At 40.0% G+C, this 22,881-nt stretch overlaps 1 protein-coding gene and 1 pseudogene across 1 annotated transcript in view; both read left to right on the top strand.

Annotated features, from left to right (window-relative positions):
- KIAA1217 (KIAA1217 ortholog) overlaps positions 1-22,881 on the top strand; it is a 914,794-nt gene that overhangs the window by 453,528 nt on the left and 438,385 nt on the right. The gene's annotated exons all lie outside the window — the stretch shown is intronic.
- LOC105547659 lies at positions 11,202-12,153 on the top strand (annotated as a pseudogene).

The raw sequence follows: 22,881 nt of genomic DNA, 5'->3' as shown, positions 1-22,881 counted from the left end.
GGAAAATATTTGGTGCTTCCAGAGGGATTTGAGCGTTGCTCCTATCTTCAACATCATGCTCTGTCACTCGCACATTTCAGTGTTCCTAAGAATCACTTAGGGAACATGTTTTTGTTTTTGTTTTTGTTTAAAAAGAAAAAAAAAAAAAAGTGGCCGGGCGCGGTGGCTCATGCCTGTAATCCCAGTGCTTTGGGAGGCCAAGGCAGGCGGATCACGAGGTCAGGAGATCGAGACCATCCTGGGGAACACGGTGAAACCCCGTCTCTACTGAAAATACAAAAAAATTAGCCGGGCGTGGTGACGGGCACCTGTAGTCCCAGCTTCTAGGGAGGCTGAGGCAGGAGAATGGCGTTAACCCGGGAGGTGGCGGAGCTTGCAGTGGGCGGAGCTTGCAGTGAGTGGAGATCGCGCCACTGCACTCCAGCCTGGGCGACAGAGACTCCGTCTCAACAACAACAACAACAAAAAAAGTTCCCAGAGATTCTGATTCCAATTCAAAATTCAAATGATTTGGTGAGGCCCCAGGATTTGCAGTTTTAATTACCCTTTCTCTGTGAATCTGGAATGCTGTGGGTAATAGCTTCTGCTGGTTGATAAATACAGAACGCATTGCTCTTTTCTACCATGTTTTCATTGCAGACATCAAAGAAGTCCTCTTATTTTCTTTTGACAGTTTGAAAATGTAATATTTTTATTTTTGCAGTTCAGTGGGGACAAGGGAGAGTGAAGAGTAGATTCTCTTTATTTCCCTAAACACGTTTTGTTTCATAGGAAAAGAAAAACTCTTTAAAGTGATCTATATTGTCAACGCTTAGAGAGCCCCTCCTAACCTTGAAAGCACCACTTTGAGAATTCTTTGAAGAAGCCAGTTAATATATCTGAGTTTTAGAGAGTAGATTGTCCAACAGATGTGCTATGTCTAAATTGTGGTAAAACAGCCACAATGTCAGAAATGTGTGCTGAGTAAAATCATTTAGTAATTTGAAAAATGAACTTTTGGCCAGGCACGGTGGCTCATGCCTGTAATCCCAACACTTTGGGAGGCTGAGGCGGGCTAATCATCTGAGGTCAGGAGTTTGAGACCAGCCTGGTCAACATGACAAAACCCCATCTCCACTAAATATACAAAATTTAGCCAGGCGTGATGGCACGTGCTTGTAATCCCAGCTACTCAGGAGGCTGAGGCAGGAGAATCGCTTGAACCTGGGAGGCAGAGGTTGCAGTGAGCCAAGATCATTCCACTGCACTCCAGCCTGGGCAACAAAGTGATATTCTGTCTCAAAAAAAAAAAAAAAAAGAAAAGAAAAGAAAAAGAAAAAGAAAAAGAAAAGAAAAATGAACTTTCTACTCTGTACCTAGATTCACATTTTCAATTATGTACTTTAGAAAATTCAAAATAAAAGCTATTATACTTAGTGCATGTATTATCAGATCACTGCTTTTTAAAATATAAGGTTAGAATTTTGTTTTAAGTATGGTCACTTTTGAGCATACAAGTCCAAAAGAGGCAAACGGTTTTTTTCTCCTGTTTTCTAAAAATAGGTTGCCTTTGAATAAAAGCCATATATGGATATTTATCCCTAAAGGAGACTTTTTTTTTTCTTGGTTTTAAATTACTGAAACTATTTTGCATTCTTAAGTACTGCATTCATTACTATGAATAGATTTAAAATTTTTCTTGCACAAATTGAACTGAGTTTTATAGAACACTTATGTAGTATTATGTAGAAGAATTGCTACTTCTGATGCTTATCTTTTACATGTAAATAGAAAGATACAGTTTTGTAAAGCTAAAAAAAAAAAAAAAAAAAAAAAACCTAAAGTTAAGCCTAGTAGTTTTTTTCCATTTACTTATTATTGATATGGTTTGAATGTTTGTTCCCTCCAAATCTCATATTGAAATGTAGCCCCCAATGTTGGAGGTGGGGCCTGGTGTTTGGGTCATGAGGGTGGATCCCTCATGAATGGTTTGGCGCTATTTCCGTGGTAATGATTGATTGAGTTCTCACTGTAAGTTCCTGCAAGAGTTGGTTGTTCAAGGGAGCTTGACACTGCCCCCTCACTCTCTTCTTGCTCCCTCTCTCGTCATGTGATATGCCGGCTTCCCCTGTGCCTTCCACCTTGATTGTAAGCTTCCTGAGGCCTCACAAGAAGCTGGACAGATACTGGTGCCATGCTTGTACAGCTTGCAGAACCATGACCCAAATAAGCCCTCTGTTTTTTTTACAAATTACCCAGTCTCAAGTATTCCTTTATAGCAATGCAAAATGGACTAACACACATCTTTAATTGTTTCGGGGAAAGATAGATGTATATTATTTTTTAATCTGAATATATGTTTCTGTTTCTATACAGTATTCATTCCTGACCCTCAGATCTTAATCCATGTTACATATCTTAAAATGATATGGAAACTTCTGTAAGTTTTTTACTCTTTGTTGACAACAGATAAGCTCATTCTGTGTTGAGATGAGAATCTTGGTGTTGGCCTGGCCTCTGCTTACTTCTCGATATCCCACTCCCTATGAAATCATAGTTAAAGTTTCCTGAATTTTACAGAAATATGATGTGAATTATTTGATAGAACTGACAGTTTATAAAAGAGTATAATATTAACAATTTTTTTTCCTCCTCAAGAACAGTATTTTTTTTTTTAAGGCAGAATCTCACTCTGTCACCCAGGCCGGAATGCAGTGGCACGATCTCTGCTCACTGTAACCTCTGCCTCCTGGGTTTAAGCAATTCTCCTGCCTCAGCCTCCCAAGTAGCTGGGATTACAGGTGTTTGCCACCATGCCCGGCTAATTTTTTTTGTACTTTCAGTAGAGACGGGTTTCACCCACGTTGACCAGGCTGGTCTTGAACTCCTGACCTCAAGGGATTCACCCACCTCAGCCTCCCAAAGTGTTGGGATTACAGGCTTGAGTTTCCATGCCTGGCCCTATTTTATTTTTTAATGTAAGAAAATAGAGGCAGCTTGTTCATAAACAAACACTGAATGTTGTTTGTATGCATCTGAAGTGTCTAGAAATAAGAAAAAAATTTTAGACAAATTTTTATTTTTAATAAAACTAAAAATGGGAGAAGGATGAAGAGAAGTTAAGGGGTGCACAAATGCAGTTAGCTAGAAGGAATAAGATCTAGTAATAGTACAGAAGAGAAGTTATAGTAAATAATTTATGTATATTTCAAAATCGCTAGAAGAAATATTTGTGATGTTCCCAACACAAAAGAGATAAATACTTGAGGTGATGCATATCCCAGTTACCCTGATTTAGTCCTTACACATTGTATACATATATCAAAACATCACAATACCCCAAAATAAGTGCAACTATTATATAGCAAGGTTTTTTCTTTTAAAAAAGAAGCAGTAAGAACCAGAAGATAATAAAATGATATAAAATTGTGCCAGATGTGAAAGGAAAAACAATAAAGCTTAAAACAGAACTAAAAGATGTTCTGTATTTTTCTTTTTTCTTTTTCTTTTTTTGAGACGGAGTTAAACTTTTGTTGCCCAGGCTGGAGTGCAATGGTGTGATCTCAGCTCACTGCAACCTCTGCCTCCTGGGTTCAAGTGATTCTCCTGCCTCAGCCTCCCGAGTAGCTGGAAATACAGGCGCACGCCACCATGCCTGCATAATTTTGTATTTTTAGTAGAGATGGGTTTTCACCATGTTGGCCAGGCTGGTCTTGAACTCCTGACCTCATGATCCGCTCACCTCCACCTCCTAAAGTGCTGGGATTACAGGTGTGAGGCACTCTACCTGGCTTGTTAGAAGGCAGTAAGACCTTGTCACCAGTGCGTCCATATTTAAAAAGAGGCCCATCATTGAGAATCCGTTTAAGAGAATGATCATCTTACCTTCATACCTCCAGAGACTGGTCTGATTCTGTCTCACTGTGGAGTGTTGGCCGTACCAGAGAAGGTCTGCAGGAGCAGAAGGGTTTGTTTTGAAGCCATCCTGGAGGAGTCCTGATTTCCAAGCCTACCATTCCCTCCCTCCCTTCTATTATTTCAATTGTCCCGATAGAGTTTAAGTATTAGAGCTCTCACTTGTCAAACCAGAAATCAAAATAAATTGGCTTGGAGAAGCAGGTTATAGATAATCAATTGGATATGCAGTAAAATAGCCAAGGACACATCAGCATCAGGCATGGCTGTTTCCGGGATCCCTGAAGTCCTCATTAGGAATCTCCCCTCCTCCCGCCATCTCTAGCTTCTGTGTGGCTTCATTCTCAGTAGCTGAATTATCTGACAGAGCTGAAGTTCATTAAAGAGCATAATTTTCCCATGACAGTCTCGACCACTGGAACTGAAGAGGGTTAGTTATCCTTCTCCAGGGGGTACTGAGGCAACATGCTCCTGGATGTCATTCTTGAAAATTCCAGTTCACACCTGAAATGGAAGGGCATGTTATCCAAAGTGGCCAGGAGTAGGATACGCCTGAGAGTGAGACTTAGGGGCCTAGAGAAGCTGAAATCTGACTCGCGTTCTGGGAGACAAAGCTGGAGGAACAGAGGCCAGGTGTGCTAGGAGCTGAGCAGGGAAGGATGGTAGAGTCAGGGGTGGGAGGCGCATCTGAGCCAATTGCTGCGAGTTAAGTATAGGAATGTGCGCTTCTCCTATTGTTCATTTACTTTTTGGTTGTGGAAGGTTGGAGAAGAACTTATTAAAGCCAGATATCACATGCTTCATTTCATAGTAGTTGGGCTGCTTGGACTGAATTTCACATATTTTATCTTATTGAATCTTTATTTTAAAGATTTAGAGTTAGCCACTGTCATGATTAAGGATAAGGAGACTGAGGCATTAAGAGACTAAGAAACTAACCCACGGGCTCTTATGCTGGGCAGGCAAAGAATCTGACCAGAGGAGAGATTTTCCTGGAGTTCATTCATTGAATATCTATCATGCATCGGACATGGTTCAAGGTTCTATGACAGGCACTGGAAGAAGGATGTTCCAGCCACACCACACACGGTGTTGTAGTCTAGGTGTGTGTGCTTCAGAGTTGATTTGTAAGAATTCAGAAGGACCTGAGGTCTCTCTGGAGAAAGAATGCTCTCTTAGCTCAAGAAAGTGTTGGCCATCTTCCTCCCTGCTGAAATCCCTCCCGGAATTGTGCTGAGTGTTAACATGGAAGTCCCCTTGCTAGATGCACCACTGGCTCTTCGTGTTACTTTATTAGAGAATTGTAGCCTTTTACAGCTACATAGACTTAGGGGGAGGATTTAACCAATCCCCTCATTTTACAGTTTAGAGAACTGAGGGCCAGACGGGATGAGTGGTTTACCCAAAATCACACAGCTGGTTAGGATAGAGCTATGATATTAATCTCATCTAATTCCAAATCCTATCTATGCTCTATCCACACTCTTCCCAACTATTTAGGTTTCATGTTTGAATATCCAAAGGTAAGTTTCTTGCTGTTAACCAGGGTAGTTAAGTTTTGTGACCATAGGTCAGACCTAACTAACATTCTAGTTTCCCTTCCCTGCTCCCTCCCTCCCTGCATGGCTCTCTCCTTCTTTTTAGCCTCCACTATCTTAAGAATGCTTTGGTTCTTAGATATGGGCAATAACCTCTCTCTTTTTCTGTAGCTCAGCATTTAGTATTCATGCAGCGAGCGTATGATTTTTTCCTGATGTGGTTTTATGTATTTTAAACTCCGGTTTGACTAGTCTACATTTGCTGTAAATGCCCAGATTGCAAATGGTAGCAACGTGCTATAAAAATAAAATGTTCTTATTGTAGTAAATATCCACAGATACAGAATGAGCGCCTGTTTCATCTCCATTTCCTTTCCTTCTCATTTACTGGCTAAGTACTTAGCCTTTTAAAAACCTTTCCGTGCGAATCAGTATGTAAAATATTTGTTATGTGTCCAAACTGAAAGTTAATGAATTACAAAATATTCTTACTTTGTGAAATAGCATTTTATCTCTTTATGCATGAAGTACACAGAAAGAGGCAGTGGCTTTAAGTGTGATGATGGTCTTGACAAAGCAGAGATTATGCTACTTCTGTGAGATTTCTAAATCTCCCTCTATATCCAGTAATTCTCTCTTTGGACTAAATAGGGCAGAACATATTACATCTTTTCTATCCATTGTCTAACACTTAAATAAACTTTACTATCTTGTACTTTCTGTTCCCTTAAAAAAAATAAAACTCTTTGTAAAGAAAGATTGTGCTGATTTATTTTAAAAGCAACACTAAATCTTTCACTATAAAGGGAAAACTCTAAGGTTGAATTTTTTTTCTTACTAAAAACAATCTGCTCCTAGATATGGTGGAATGCTAGCTTTAATAAGGAATACATAAGTCTCAAATGACTAATATAGAAGAGCAACAAAATCCACTCATTCTGAAGTTAAGAAGAAATGTAATAACAGTCTTGTATGCAACAAAATCCTAGAAAGTCTACAAGAAGAACCTATTCAGAACAGTGCCTGCTGGGTACAAATCCTCTGTTCTCCAGCTTTAGAGCCTGCTGTCAAATTCATGAACTACTAGCCTTAGGTCAGTTTGCCCATCACAGGACTTCTATCCTTTTTACCATGAAGTCTGACTGTGGGGTTGTCTGTTTCGCTCCTGGGTTGATTGGCTGCAGCTGGTCTTGGAAGCAAACATCCCTTCCTATAACATTAAGGGTTGCAAATTCCTACACCCTAGGATTCACCAACAGCTGAGACAGCAGCCGGGAAGGGTTAGTTTATACTTTTGAGGGTAAGAACACCACTTGTGGTTATGTCTGTCTGGAATCTTATTCTGTGTTTTCGAGAGACATTTAACTCTAAACATTGGAAGTAATAAAAACATGTTCTGTGGTTACATGGTACCATATGTCTTTCAGAAGGCACTTGGAGCTTTACACATTTGATCTAATTCATTTTTATTTCACCTTGGTTTTAAGAAGGTACCTTGTGTAACTTCGTTCTTAATAACGTACACATACACATAATTTATGGAGAGCCGGACACTGAGCCACTAAGGTTTTAAGTAGCCTATTACAATCCAGTCAAGGCTGAGAGTTGAATGAATTCCACTGACCTGTATATTGTTCTGAAACTTCTGTTATCTCTTTGCTAGATCACTGCCTTCTCATTAAATGCATTGTTATTGAATTACGGTAATAGAAGTTTCAGGACTTTGAAAGCAGTTAGCCTATGTGTCACTGCTGGGCCAGTGACTTCTTAGTTTGTGATATATGGCTTCCCAATCAAAGCCTTAGTTTGTTCATCTTTTTGGTATTTTTTAAAAAAGATAATTCGCCCGGGTTTATGCCTGTAATCTCAGCACTTTGGGAGGGTGAGGCAGGAGGATCACTTGAGCCCAGGAGTTCACAACCAGTCTGGTCAACAGAGTAAGACTCTGTCTCTACAAAAAATAAAAAATAAAAAATTAGCCAGACATGGTGACACATGCCTGTGTCCCAGCTTCTCAGGAGGCTGAGGTATGAGGATGGCTTGAGCCTGGGATTTCGAGGCTGCAATGAGCTGTGATCACGCTGCTGCACTCCAGCCTAACTGACAGAGTGAGACTCTGTCTAAAAGAAAATACAAATAATAGGCCGGGCGTGGTGGCTCATGCCTGTAATCCCAGCACTTTGGGAGGCTGAGACAGGTGGATCACGAGGTCAAGAAATCGAGACCATCCTAGCTAGCATGGTGAAACCCCGTCTCTACTAAAAATACAAAAAATTAGCCGGGCGTGTTGGTGGGTACCTGTAGTCCCAGCTACTCAGGAGGCTGAGGCAGGGAATGGCGTGAACCAGGAGGCAGAGCTTGCAGTGAGCCAAGATCGCGCCACTGCACTCCAGCCTGGGGGACAGAGCAAGACTCCTTTTAAAAATAAAAAATAAATAAAAATAATAATAATTATGAAAAGGATAATCTCTACTTCCTGACTTATTGGAAGGATTAAATATGATAATATAAAAGCACTTAGTGTATTGTGTGATGCTGCGTACATGAAGTACCTGGAGTAGCCAAATTCATACAGATAGAAAGTAGAGGGGAGAGGCCGGGCATGGTGACTCACACCTGTAATCCCAGCACTTTGGGAGGCCGAGGCAAGTGGATCACCTGAGGTCAGGAGTTTGAGACCATCCTGATCAACATGGTGAAATCCCGTTTCTACTAAAAAAATACAAAAATTAGCTGGGTATGATTGTGTGTGCCTGTAGTCCCAGTTACTTGGGAGGCTGAGGCAGGAGAATTCCTTTAACCTGGGAGGCAGAGGTTGCAGTGAGCTGAGATTGTGCCACTGCACTCCAGCCTGGGCAACAGAGTGAGACTCCATGTCAAAAAAAAAAAAAAAGGAAAGTAGAGGGGTGGTAGCCAGGTGTCTGGGGAAAAGGGAATGGGGAGTTAGTGTTTAATGCATAAGGAGTTCCAGTGTTGCAAGATAAAAAGAGTTCTGTAGATGGGTGATGGTGATGGTTGCAGATCAGGGTGAAAGTACTTAATGCCACTGCACTGTACGCTTAAAAATGATTACGATGATAAATGTTATGGTAAGTGTATTTTACCACAATAATTTTTTTAAAACACTTAGTGCACTCCCAAACAATTCCTGTTAACCTGCTCCTGCCTCCTTTCCTAATCTTCCTTTTTGCCCTTGACAAATGGCTGTCAGTAATTGGAGATAGGATCAGGGGTTATCTGAAACTCTCTGAGCTGGGCAACTTGGATAGATCCACAGAACCCTAGTTAGTGGTGCTGGATCCACAGTTTCGAAATGACGAGTACTTAGAGAACATCTAAGTTCCACATATTCGTATTATACACAAGAAAACTGAGGTCTGGAGGAATTGAATGATTTGCCTAAAATGACACAGCAAATCAATGGCAGAGCTGGAACCAAGACCCAAGGTTACTAATTTTGAGTCCAATTTGCTTCTCAAAAACTGTTGGGGGCTGGGCGCGGTGGCTCACGCCTATAATCCCAGCACTTTGGGAGGCCGAGGTGGGCGGATCACCTGAGGTCAGGAGTTCAAGACCAGCCTGGCTAACATGACGAAACCCTGTCTCTACTAAAAAATACAAAAATTAGCTGGGCTCGGTTTTGGGCACCTGTAATCCCAGCTACTCTGGAGGCTGAGGCAGGGAGAATTGTTTGAACATGGGAGGTGGAAGTTGCAGTGAACCAAGATCAAGCCACTGCACGCTAACCTGGGCGATACAGTGAGACTCTGTCTTGGGAAAAAAAAAAAAAAATGTTGGGTTTGCAACTATCTCTGGGCAACATTTGGGCCACTGTGTGACCTGAAGTTGAGCTAAGAGTTTTCTTTATTCTGATTAGATAACTTTAGAGACTGGGAAATAAAATATTCCCTTGACAAGCAGTTGTTTGAAATAGCTTATTTGAAGTATAAATGCACACATTTATACCTTTAGTAACTGCACGCATTTAAATTTTCCCATTTGATAAACCTCAACATATGTATATACCATGAAACTATCACCACAGTCAAAATAATGACAAATCCATCACCAATTTTTAATGTTTTTCTCCCTCATACCTCATCACCAGGCCATCAGCCGATCTGTGTTCTGTCACTAGAAATTAGCTTGCATTTTCTAGAGTAAATGGTATCATACATTCTCCATTTTTGTCTCCCTTTTTCAACCAGCATAATTACTTTGAGATTCATCTATATTTTTGCGTGTATCAATAATTCATTTATTATTTACTGTTGAGTGGTAGCCTATTATTTGGATATGCCATGATCTGTTTATCTATTTAACTGTTGATGTATATTTGGTTTGCTTCCAGTTTGGGGCTATTGCAAATAAAGCCAACATGAACATTCACATAAAGTTTCTGTATGGAGATAGAATTCTATATTAACCATGTGTTTCTGATATTTTGACATTTGAAACCTTACTGATCTTAGAGACACTGCCTCTCCCAGGGTAAACTAGTTCCTAAAGGTAACAAGACTTACCTGCCAACATCACTTTTATTTGTAAACTAACCAATCCAGAGCCCGGAATCCCCCACTACTCTTTGATCAGACTCTTACACTCTGGGCCACTATCCACCTGCCCTATCATCCCAGGGCTGAGTACCAGAAAACTTGGGGCAATCTGTACACCCTGGAGCTGGTTGAAACTATTCAAACTAGCCAGTCCTAAGCTCATTTATTCTTCTTATCCTGCCTCACACATTCCTTCCTGCAGAAACCACATAAAGGCTCATGTTTTCCCCGGCTCTCTTTACTCGGGACTGACCTGGTGCTTGCTCATATGGCCTCTTTGTGTGCCATGCCTCCCATTTCTAGAGAACTGTGAGTAAAATGACTTCCTTCACAGGTATCTCTTAATGTGCCTGATTAAAGCACATCTCAAGTACACTTTTAAGTACTCATTTTTCTTGAATAAATCCTAGGAGTGGAATTGCTGCATCATATAGTAAGTATGTGTTTCAGTTTTTAAGAAACTACCAAACTGTTGTCCACAGTGCTTGTCCATTTCACATTCTTAGCAATAGCATGTGAAAGTACCAGTTGTTCCACTTCCTTACCACCCTTTGATATGACTGGTCTTTTTAATTTTAGCCATTCTAAGAGCTACAGTCTCATTAATTTGCATGCCCTTGATGAACAATTTTGTTGAATATATTTTGTGTGCTAATTTACCATCCTTTTATCTTTCAGATGTATCCATAGAAACCCCTTGTATACTTCTTTATTGGGTTGTTTGTTTTCTTATTGTTGAAATTTGAAAGTTCTTTCCATATTCTAGATACAAGTCCTTTATCAGATGTGTGTTTTGCAAAGAATTTCCCCCAGTCTCTGGCTTGTCTTCTTGTTCTCTTAACAGTGTCTTTTGGAGAGCAGAAGTTTTACATTTTGATGAAGCCAATTTGTTCTTTTATGGATTTTGGTTTTGGCATCATATCTAGGAAATCTTTCCTTGACCCAAGGTCACAAAGATTTTCTCCCCTGTTTTCTTCTAGTATACCTGGGATTTGTACAAATACATCTGAAAGAAGATACAAGGATGGCAAATTAGCACACGAAAAAATGTTCAACATAATTGTTTTTTAAGGGAATGCAAATTAATGAGATTATAACTCTTAGTATGGCTAAAATTAAAAAGACTGACTGTACCAAGTATTGGTGAGGAAGTGGAGCAACTGGTACTCTCATATGCTATTTCTAAGAATATAAAATAGAAGTTGCTGACACAATGGCAGCCTTTGCCATGGAACTCCAGGTGCCCATGTTAGGATCTGAACCAATGATGCTGGCTTCATCTCCAAAGCCAGGCGTTAATGCCCCGTTCTTACCTGGATTTTGAATGTGGGATCTGCCAGCTCTGGTGACTCCGCAACCTCAATGAATTAGTGGCCCTTTGGTAGGAGTAGTGTAATTGAGATCACCTTTACTTGAATGTGGGTGACCACCACAACCAGTTGTACCAGCTCATAACGATCAAAGTGGTGCTCCATCAGTTAGAAGTATGTATGATGACATTTCTAGCCCAGGACTTGGATCAACACCTTTAACTTCAATAAGACAGCCAAACATTTCATAATGCAGAGTCCTCTTGCTGGAGTTACATCTACTCCTGGAACAGGGCAAAGTATGTTTAGTCCGGCAAATATCGGTAAGCCATGAAAGATGACATTATCTCCTGCCCAGTTGGATCTTTTTTATACTCAAGGAGATCTTTGACTTCAGAAGATCACCTTGATGACACTTAGGTGACTGTGTTTGGGTTTCCTCAAGCCTCTGCTTCCTACATATTATTATCATTTGCACAGTATGGGAATATCTGAAAAAGTGTGATGTCTAACACAGGAAATTGAATGTATATTCGTTATCAGTCTAAACTGCAGGCTCAGAAAGCCTTAACCAAAGATGGGAGGATTTTTGGAGAATCCATCATGATTGGTGTAAAACCATGTATTGACCAAAGTGTAATGGGAAGCAGTGACAGACGTGCTTTATCATCTCCATCTTTAGCCTTTACACCACCAATCAAAACTCTAGGTACACCAACACAACCTGGAAGTACTCCTAGATTTCTGCCATGAGACCTCTTGCTACAGCATACAAAGCTACTAGTGATTATCAGGTTATTTCTGACAGATGAAAATCTTGTATCCAAAGCAATGGAGTACATGTTTGGCTGGTAGTAGAAGACCAAGAGGGAGGTTACTACACTAAAACAGAGTTAGCAGAGTGCTGCTGGTTCCTTCGGTTAGTTATATAACTATTTCTGCAGTATTGGATAGTTATCTCATACTTCTTTTAGATAAAAGCCTTTTTCATTAAGGATACAGCCTATTTGTAGCTCACACTTTAAAAGATGCTTCAGATACATTTTGAAGAAAACTAAAAATCCCTGTAAATAGGATTTTGTGCTTTCTGTAACAGTGCGTGCTTCAACACAGAAAACTCAGCACTGATTATTGTAAATTAAATAACTGACATTGTGCTGAGACTTCACAGTCTTCATGAGAAGGTGGGGATGAATTTCATGAAGGGGGACTATAGTTATTTCTACCAAGACACAAAGATTAGAATTAGCAATTTGAATTATGGTGTTCTAATTTGGATAGTATTTAATATTTTCATTATCCTTGTTTGTATATGTCCTGTCACAGAGTGTCCTCTTGGTGTATTCTAAAACCAACATTCTTTTAAAAAAAACCTACTACTAAAGTTTTTTGATAATAAACATTGTCAAGGATTTAAAAAACAATATAAAATAGGACACTTTGCACAACAGTTTGGTAGTTTCTTAAAAATTTAAAGACATATGATCCAGCAATTCCACTCCTAGGATTCACTTAAGAAAAATGAGTATATAAAAATATACCTGGGATTTGTTTTAATAGCTTTGAAGTTTTAGGTTTTACATTTAGGTCTATGATATATATATAGTATTAGGGTTTTTAATCTGGTACAAGATACCCATTGAAGTGTGTTTCCTTCTTTGATATCTAACTGTTCTAGAACTACTTGTTGAAATGCTTATTTTTTCCCCATAGAATTACCTTTGTATCTTTGTCAAAAATCAGTTGCCTATATAATATTAGTGTGGGTATGTTTCTGGATTCTCTAGTCTGTCCCATTGATCTATTTGCCCATCTTTTCTCTGTTAATTCCATACGGTCTAGATTACTATAAAAGCATAAGGCATGATATCAGATAGTGTTAGTTCTCTAACTTCGCTCTTCTTTTTCAAAATTGTTGTGGCTATTCTAGGTTCTCTCCAATTAATGAGCATTTTAATATCATTTAACAAGCATTTAGTAATATCTTGTCAATTTCTACCAAAAAACCTTCTGGAATGTTTATAGGAATATAACAATTTAGGCAAAAATGATATTTTAGCAATATTAACTTTTCCAACCTAAGAATGTGGCATATATCTCCCCATTTATTTAGGACTTCTTTAACTTTTTCAGCCATGTTTTATACCGTCGGTGTACCCATAGTACACATTTTTTGTGAAATTTATCCTTAAGTATTTCAAGTTTTGGATGCTATATGAATGGTATTTTTTTCTTAATTTCAATTTTCAATTGGAAAAAAACCTTGTTACTTCAAACTTGAGTGCTGTGTTTCCATAGAGAACAGGAAAACAATAGTTTCCCTGTTCTGTTTTGGCTCCTATCTCTCTAAAAAAGTTCTACAAATGGATTTTCCTTTCAGCCTTTCAAACTAAATGCCAGGAGTCCTATAATGAGGATGAAAGTGTGACCATATCACCCAGAAGGAGCTCACTGTATTGTCCTCTTTTGCAAAAGCAGCTGAATAAATTGAGTATATTAGAGACACAAATTTCTAGGACTTGTAAGGATTCTGTCAAAAATGTGTAACAGGGATGAATTACTCTTGCCCTGAGAACTTCAACTTTTGCACTTCCTGACTTTGCTATGGCTAAAATTGAAATACCAAAGTGGTATTCCCCCAAGTGTTTGAATTTAATAGCATTAATGACTAGGCTCCTACAAGTCTAAAAATTCTTGTTTGAAAATTCAGCTATTCTATTTGTACTTTCTGGGAGTGCTTAACTTTTAGTTTCCTACCTGTAAACTTTTCAAAAAGCAAATAACCTCACCTCAGACATCAAGTCCTTGTAAGGAGTGAGTGAGCAGCCCTACCTCCCTAAAGAAATAGCTATACTCAGGAGAGGTCTTGTGGTTTAAATTTAGCTGGATCTTATCTCCTTCTATTCCATTTAACTATTATGCTCTCAGAGCCTTGAGGAAACATGTTCTGGTAAACTCCTTCACCATAAAATGTTAAGAACAGAGGGCAAGTTAACACTTCTAAGACCATCCACATTTCAAAAGACGGTAATTCTAATGTACAGGCATTCATGGTAATGGTGGGTTTCAGGCATTGTGGGAAGGAGAGACAGAACAGCAAGAGAGCCTTTCGGCATCCCCTATAATCTCATTGTTAGTCATGCCTTTTGGATAATCTGGCCCAACCTTCACCCCTGACTTTGTGAACACTGGGCTCTACCTCCTGAAATACACCATTAATGCACATAAGACTTTTCTGTCCCTGTGTCTCCAACTGTATGACAATGGATCATGGATTTTGTTTTGTTTTGTTTTACTTTCCACACAGGAAAGTTGAGAAGATACAACACAATAGTCAAAGTCACAATAAAGAAAGTTCAAGTCTAGGCTGAGCTGACGTCGTTACCATTATTCAACTCCTTCCTTACCACCCCGGCCTCTCAGGCACTGGCATTATTTGGTGACATTGATTAAGCCTCCACTGTTAAAGCTTTGAATGTCCCTTACCTTTGAGACTCAATGTTGGGAACCAGGAAGGATACCCAGAGAGACAAAAGGAATGTAGAACCAAGCTCAGCTCTTCTCCTGAATGAGGCATAATGGTTCAAAGTAGATGGATAAGAAATGATACGAGCTAGATAGAATCATTTTAGAAAAACTTTATAAATCTGATGAGCTCAAACCTAACAATGAAGAAGGAAACAGATGCAGTCTACCAGGAAAACAAAGGAGGTATATCTGAGGTGCTCAGTGATGCTTTCTAGACCCAAAGCACACCAGCACAAATAAATCCCACTCCCTAAACTGCAAGTATTTTGAAGTGTCCACAGCCCTGCAACTGGTAAAGAAAATACCAAATTTAGGTTCAAAAGTACCTTCAAAAATCCTTTCTACAGAATCCAGTATAAACTTGTAACAGGGCAGGGAAAGAACAGCCTCTGGAAATTTCCAGTCCTCCGAACGGGTAAGAGAGCAGCAGGAGACTGTGCATGTTTAAAGGAAGTCTGCCTAAAGCCATGCTTTGTGTTCACTCTTCTCTGTGAACATCAAACTGCTGCCATGCCTTTGTTGCAGTTTTGCCAAGGGAAGTTGAGCACAGGCTAACATCCTTCATGAATTGTCCTTGAGGAGGCGTTGTTGGCATTTGGCAGAAACATTCTCCAACTTCTTCATCCCTGTGGCAGAGCCTGAGTTCAGGCAGGCCCTGGAGCAAGCAGGTGCCTGTCTCTCCCCTGTGCAAGGAATGAGAAGGTGAGATTGTCATTAAGTAATGTAGCCCATCACATGGTACCTAGGATGATTTCAAGGAATTAAAGCACAATGCCTATATTAGTTATCTGTTCTGCACAAAAAATTGCCCACCAGAATAGCAACATGAATCATAAACCTTTATTATCTCACAGTTTCTGGGTGTTAGGAATCTGGGAGCAGACTAGCTGGGTGGTTCAAGCTCAGGATCTCTTGTGAGACTGCAGTCAAGCTCTTGGCTAGGGCTATAGGTGTGTGAGGCTAAAAGATCTATTTCCAAGCTCTCTTGTGTGATTGTGGGCAAGACTCAGTTTCTTGCTGGCTGTTGGCTGAGTGTCTCACTTCCTTGCTATGTGGGCCTTTCCAAAGGCTGCCTGAGCAATCTCATGACATAGCAGCTGGCTTTCCCCTGAGGACATGATCCAAGAGAAAAAGACCAATATGGCAGCCACAGTCTTTTACAACCCGTCTTGGAAACGACACAGAAACAATCACTTCTGTTATATTCTATTGGTCATACAGACCAACTCTAGAACAATGTAGAAGGGGAGTGTCAGGAAGCAGGCATCATTGGGCACCCTCTTGGAGGCTGCCTACCATACCTCTCATCTAATTGTGCTGAGAACACAGTTGGCCCTGGCCTTTGATATAATGTATACCAGGTAACACTTTTTAGAGGTATTGCAATACAGTGGCAAGACTAGTAGACTGCTAGTAAAGAGATTCGGATTCAAGTTCAGTTCTGACAATTACAAATGTTCTGTGTCTTTGGAATGCTGCTTAACCTTTTTGCACATCTGTTATCTCATCTGTAAAATGAGAGTATTGTCATTAATGGCCTCAAGGATGTCTCTCAACTCTCGAATTCCATCTCTTCATTCATATTTCTTAATTGCCATTAAGAACTATGCCATTTCAGGCATGAAAGTTATGAAGGTGATTTTGTTTTACAAAATGGGCAATTTTCCAATGAGTTTCCCTTATTTTAAAGAAATAAACCAGCTGGAGAAATGGCACCCTAGAGTTTTCTTGGAGCTTATTTCTTTTCCATTCATCACTCATATTTTAGTAAGTAAGCCTCACAATAACATACTGTTGTTTGTATAATGCTTTAAAGTGTAGTACACATATTTTATATATGCAAGTGAATTCATCTGTAAACCACATTAGGAAGGTATTAGGCTTGGAAAGCCTTCCAGCTTCATTCTCCCATTACCTAGTGGCTGATGTTTACATGGGTGGCAATTTGGCCAGAACTACAATAGCCTTCTAATAAAGACACTTCCAGGCACATGGCCCAAATAGATGGGTGAAAAAGGCTCCATCCTGTCTAAAAGCTCTAAGTCTAAGCAAGGCACAGTGACGCGTACCTGTAATCCCAGCTACTTGGGAGCCTGAGGTAGAAGGATCACTCACTATGTTGCCCAGAAGTTTGAGTCCAGCCGGGGCAACATAGTGAGACCTTGTCTCTAAAATTAATTAGTTTAATTACATAAAATATAAATGTCTAAGTCTAAAGAGACAGCTGCAGTGGCTGTATGTAGAGGGGACTAGCAGTGGAATGAACAGTGAACTCTTCATCTCCTGTACTAGCCTAGAGTGAGCTAAGGACAGGGGACAACCTCTTGGGAGATTGAACTTCTAAGATGAGAATAGGAAAGCCATGTAGTTGCTTATCGTTTAAGTCCTTGAACAAGACGAACAGGCTCCTGCCCCAGGGCCTTTGTACTTGCCCTGCCTGGGAATCACTTAGGTTCAGTTCAAGGATCACCTTTTCAGATTAGCTTTCTCTAGCCACCAATCTTAAGTGACATCCTCTCCCGTACAGGCATTCTCTACCACACCCTATTTTACTATCTTGATAGCCCTATCTAAAATCATTTTACTAGTATACTTGTTTCAAGAGTTCACCACCAATAGAGTGTAAGCTGCCTGAGAGAGGTAACCCACTCTATCCTGGTTACTGCCACATCTCCAGTGCCCAGAATAGTTCTTGGTGTAGAATGGGCACTCAATAAATATTTGTTAAATGGATGAATGAATTGAGTCTGAAAAAGTTTGTGGTTTGATGGATGTGTTTTAGGAGACACTTAGATAGTAGTAGAAAAGAATATTAAATGGACCTATTTCTGTTTCATTGGAATGGACAAATGGGGGTGAAATCTGAGAATAAAGAGGCTTGTGTATCCCACATAATTAAGATAACCCCCAACAATTGGGAGCAGACACCTCCCTCAGGGATTCTAGGAGGAAAGGTCCTGCTGTCAGAACCAGTTGTGCCCCAGGAAGAAAAGAAGAAGAGAGAATAATATTTCTGGACTATCTGAGATCAATCAATGGATGTCATGCTCATTGTGACAGGAGATACTCTCCCCTGAAGAAAAGAAGCATGCCTACCCCTTCTTGAAGCCAATGGAAGATTGCATTGAAGGGAAGAGTGCTGGCAAGAGTGGAAGACTGGTACCTCTTTGGCTGGGCGGATGTCTGCTTAGGGAGCAAACCAACAGTTCAGTTCCTGAGCTTTGTTAACCTGGGGAAAAGAGAGTAAGAGAAAAATGGCAGAGTAAAGCAGAGAGAAGTGGCCAGGAAGCCAACTGTACTTACACTGCATGGAATGCAAGGATGGCAGTGATTCCCACATAGACCATAGACAGGCTGGTGCCATCTTGAGAGTTCTCCACCAGCTAACAAGGCTCCCAAGTTTCTCAGAGGATGCACTTGTATGTGTAAGGTTGGAAGAGTACTGCTGGAAATGGAAGAAGTTGAATAGGAGCCTAAGCTCTCACCTCTAGGAACTGTCCGCACCCTGGTCTGGCACCCAAGATCTACATTTGGATGTCCGTCACAGAAGAGATGCTAAGAATGTATCAGCGTTAGTGCAAGATGCAAAAAACAGAACATGAAAACCACCCAGAAAGGATTCACCTAATCCCTCCCCACTGACCCAGACCCACCAAGGAGCAAGATTTTGAATGGAGGTAGAGGTGGAGGTACCCAGAAGCAGAACGTTTTCTGTACCCGTGGGATATACCCTGAGCCATCGCTTAGCCTGCACCAGAGTAAATAAAGAGATTAGATTTAAGTTGGATACAAAATTTGAGTTTTAAACTGGCCCAGACTTTTTGTAACTCCAAGTGACCAGAAGTTTATAGGATCTTGCTCAGGTATCATCAAGGAATGGGAAAATGGTATTTGACAGGACATGATTGAAGGCCATAACTGGAAACATTGAACAAATGAAACCATTTCATGTTTTCGACACTGAGTTCAAACTATCCAATCTCCTAGCTAGAGCAGAAAAAAGGCAGTTTACTGAACTTTTAGCAAGAGAGTTCTTCAGGCATTTGATTTATCTTTGGGTGAACTTTGCTGGCTTTTGTCAGAGACCGAGGTGACAAGACAGTTTATAAAAAACAAGACTCAAGACGCACCCTTGGTACTGTAGACTCAGTTGCCTTTCTTCTGCCACGCTCCATCCTCCTCACCACCTCTGATTTTGTAAGAGTCCAGAGAGAAAAGCATTAAAAACTTATTTTTTGAAAGCCATTTTTCTGCAGCTTCAAAGGAATTTTGAGACCTTTGGACAAATCGTTTTTAAAATTTTAAGGATTTTTTTAATAAAACTGAGTGATTAGAAAGAAAAACACCACCCTCATGTCCTCCTTCCTTGATAAATAAATCACTTTAATAAAGAAATCACCTGTGAGATTGTTTCTGAGTGGGTGCACAACCTAGATGTATTTCCTGTGGCTGCTGAAAACTAGATTAAAAGAAAATGCATTGAAATTTATGTTAAGAATAACCTCGGTTATTGATTAACGGGTACAAATATACACTTAGATTAAAAAAATAAGATCTGGCATTCAATAGATCAATAGGGTGACTATAGTCAACATCATCAACTGTATATTTCAAAATAGGGGCCAGGCACAGTGGCTTACTCCTGTAATCCTAGCACTTTGGCAGGCCAAGGTGGGCAGATCACTTGAGGTCAGGAGTTTGAGACAAGCCTGGGCAACAAGGTGAAACCCCATCACTACTAAAAATACAAAAATTAGCTGGGCGTGATGGTGCATACCTGTAATCCCAGCTACTTGGGAGACTGAGGCACAAGAATCACTTGAGCCTGGGAAGTGGAGATTGCAGTGAACTGAGATCATGCCACTTCACTTCCAACCTGACTCAATCTCAAATAAAAAAATAAAAAAATTTTTAAAAGCTAGAAGGGCATAATTCAGATGTTCCTAGCATATAGAAAACATAAGTATTTAAGGTAATGGACATCCCAATTACCCTGATTTGATTATATGGATGTATCAGATTATCACATGTACTACAAAACTATGTACAGCTATTACGTTTCAACAAAAAATAAATTAATTCATTTTTTAAAAAAAGAATAATTTTGATCAGAATAAACACATTTCAGGTGCTGAGAGCTGGAGAAGAAAGCTATTTTGGAAAGGGATGACAATGAATAAGTTAAAAGTTAAGCATATAGCTTTGGGTTTCACATCATCTCTTTTTAAAAGGAAAATGCATTTCCTGAATGATTAAAAACAGGAAACACACTTACTTTTTTAAAAAAGATATTGAATGACAGTCAACTGGTAAGATTTCTTTCTGCTTGGACTTCTCTAGTCTTTGTTTTAGGTTGTCTCTTCTTTTACAAATTCCTTTCATCTTTCTGATAAAAAGCACTGAATAACAAAATAACAGTTACTTAGAAATATTAGAAAGGTTTGGTGTGTTTGTGTGTGTCTGTGTGTGTTACTTTAGATGTTCCAAAAATATGAAGCAAACCAATGCCCTATATTTGTCCTCTCAGAATATTGTAGGATTCAAAAATGTTATGGCATTGGTGAAGTCATTTGTTGGTAACAGCGCAAACTCAGGATGTCTTTATCTTTCCTGTAGTTCTCTACAACACGTGCAAAGTAGAGCCCAAGATGTAAAGACCTCCTGTCCCTCTCTAACAGTCAAGGCGTGATTATCTTGTAGAGGGACAGACCCAAGCCCTCTCACTTCTGAAAACTAAGTGTTTTTCCACCTTTGCCCAACTTGGACAACTGTGAAGAGCTCAGTGGCCTTCCATTATTATGTTTATATTCATCAACAAAACTCTTTCCTCACTGACACTACTCTCCTGCCTCACACAAACCCAGTGTTTTCTAGTGATCATTTAGAAAAATATAGGTATGTCTTAGTCTGTTTTGTGCTGCCGTAATGGTATGCCACAGAGAAATGTATTGGCTCATGATTCTAGAGACTGGGAAGTCCAAGATCAAGGGTTCGGCATCTGGCAAGGGCCTTCATGTTATGTCATCCAGTGGTGGAAGGAGCAAGTGAGTGCAAGAAAGTCCAAGATGGGGGCCAAACTCACTTTCATAACAAACCCAATCCTGAGATAACATTACCCATTCATGAGAGCAGAGCCCTCATGAAAACATCTCTCACTAGGCCCCACCACCCAACACTATTGCACTGGAGGTTAGGTTTCCAACATATGAACCATGACCTCTGTTAATGGATAGAACATAAGGATTCTAATTCTGGCAGATTCTTCCTTCTCCAGATATTACTGAACTTGAATCCTGGGGATTGCTAGGGGTATGTGACACAAGGACCTAAAAATTATAAGATTTGAATTATTCATCACAATGATAAAAATTATGACCATCAATTAAGTTCCTACTAGATGTCAGGTCATAGAGGTATAGGCATATAATTTTTAATCCTAAAGCTTACTTATAAGGAGGGATTTTTTTTTTCACACAAGAAAAACTGAGACTCCATGAAAGTAGTAACTTGTCTAAGCATGCACAACTAGAAAATAGATGAACTGGGATTCAGTCCTGAGTTTGACTACAGCATGGCCTCTTTCCAAAGGAAACTCTTAAGCAGAAGCTGAAATGTGGCAGGACATTTCCTCTGTGCTATGGAGACCTTTTGTGAAACAGTGGGGGTGTGGATCTTTCTCTCCCTACATGGGACACCTACATTTTTCTTAAAAGAAACGTGACCAGCTGAATGGCTGATTATTTAAAAATTGGATCCTTTTCTATATGATAAAGTGAGGTAGGAGGAAAAAGCAGACTGGCCAATATATCAGAGGATTTCCTGACACTCCCCAGAAGCAGAAGACAGGCTGTCCCTGTTTCCTCTGTTCACTGAAGCCAGCCTCGGTTCTCTCCAGCCACTGTCTGACATTACCAGTGTTCACACATATTAACCTCAAAGGCTGTCCTACATAACAGAGCACCTTACCTCTCACTTCCTGGAGAAATTATTTTTCTTTTCTTAAGCAAAGGAAGCTCCATAATCTAAAGAGGCCATTTTTCATCTGGATCATCAAGCAGTGGCTCTGAAGGTGTGTTTAAGTTCACTCTCAGGTGTGCTTGCCAAGCACACGATCTAGGTGCTGGCAGAGCACAGGGTCATTCAAGTACGTAATTCACAAGACTCCAGCTGCCAGCCAGTGGAGAACCAGACAGGAAGCTCAATTGATATAATGACCATAGTTAACCCTTGAGAAACATGAGATGCAACAACATTTTCAAAAGTCTTCAACATGTCAAATTTTTGTATTATGCCCAATGTTGATCTTCATTTATTATTTATCTACTATCTTTAAATTGCCCGGAGCATTAAAGCTCAGAACTTTAAGGATGTCAGTAAATGTACCATTGCTTCTCATCACACTTGGCATAAAAGTTTATGAGACCTCAATGGTTTGGCCCATGCCTGTTCTTCCTGACCCATGCTCCATCACTCAATTCTCATTCTCTCCATTCTAGTCCCAATGGCTTTCTTACCCCCAATCACCTTCCCTGCCCACCCTCTGAATAACACCACCATCAGTCTCTAGCATATATTCTGCTTTATCTTTCCTCACTGCATTGACCACTCATTGTTTACCATTGTCTGCACCACCAGAAGGCTATCTCTGCGAGGACAGGGAATTCGTTTTGTTCCCTGCCATAACTGAATACCTAATAATTATCCAATAAATTAAAAATTCATGATGAATGAATGAATGAAGTGTAGATCTAGAAAAGATGGTTGTATTCAATCAGCAAGTCCATCAAATTCTACCGAGTATTTAACTTGCCCCATGTTTGCTGTGCCAGGGTCTGCAACGCCCTCAGGCATCCTAGGTTGCCAGGACCCTTCCAAGGAAAAGGGTGCTTCTCTTAGACAAAGATGAGCTCCTCTCCCAGTCTGGGTCATCGTCTGGTTTCCATGGCAACCTATATAAAGTGCCTCTGACCCTGAGCAATTTATAGGACATAAAGTATTCCACACTCATAAAACAGTAAACAAACAAACAACAACAACAAAAAAAAACAGAACAAA

The sequence above is a fragment of the Mandrillus leucophaeus genome, unplaced genomic scaffold (assembly GCF_000951045.1).
Source record: "Mandrillus leucophaeus isolate KB7577 unplaced genomic scaffold, Mleu.le_1.0 Scaffold394, whole genome shotgun sequence".
Taxonomy (NCBI): domain Eukaryota; kingdom Metazoa; phylum Chordata; class Mammalia; order Primates; family Cercopithecidae; genus Mandrillus; species Mandrillus leucophaeus.
Note: the sequence above shows the minus strand (reverse complement) of the source record. Positions and strands in the feature narration are given on the sequence as shown.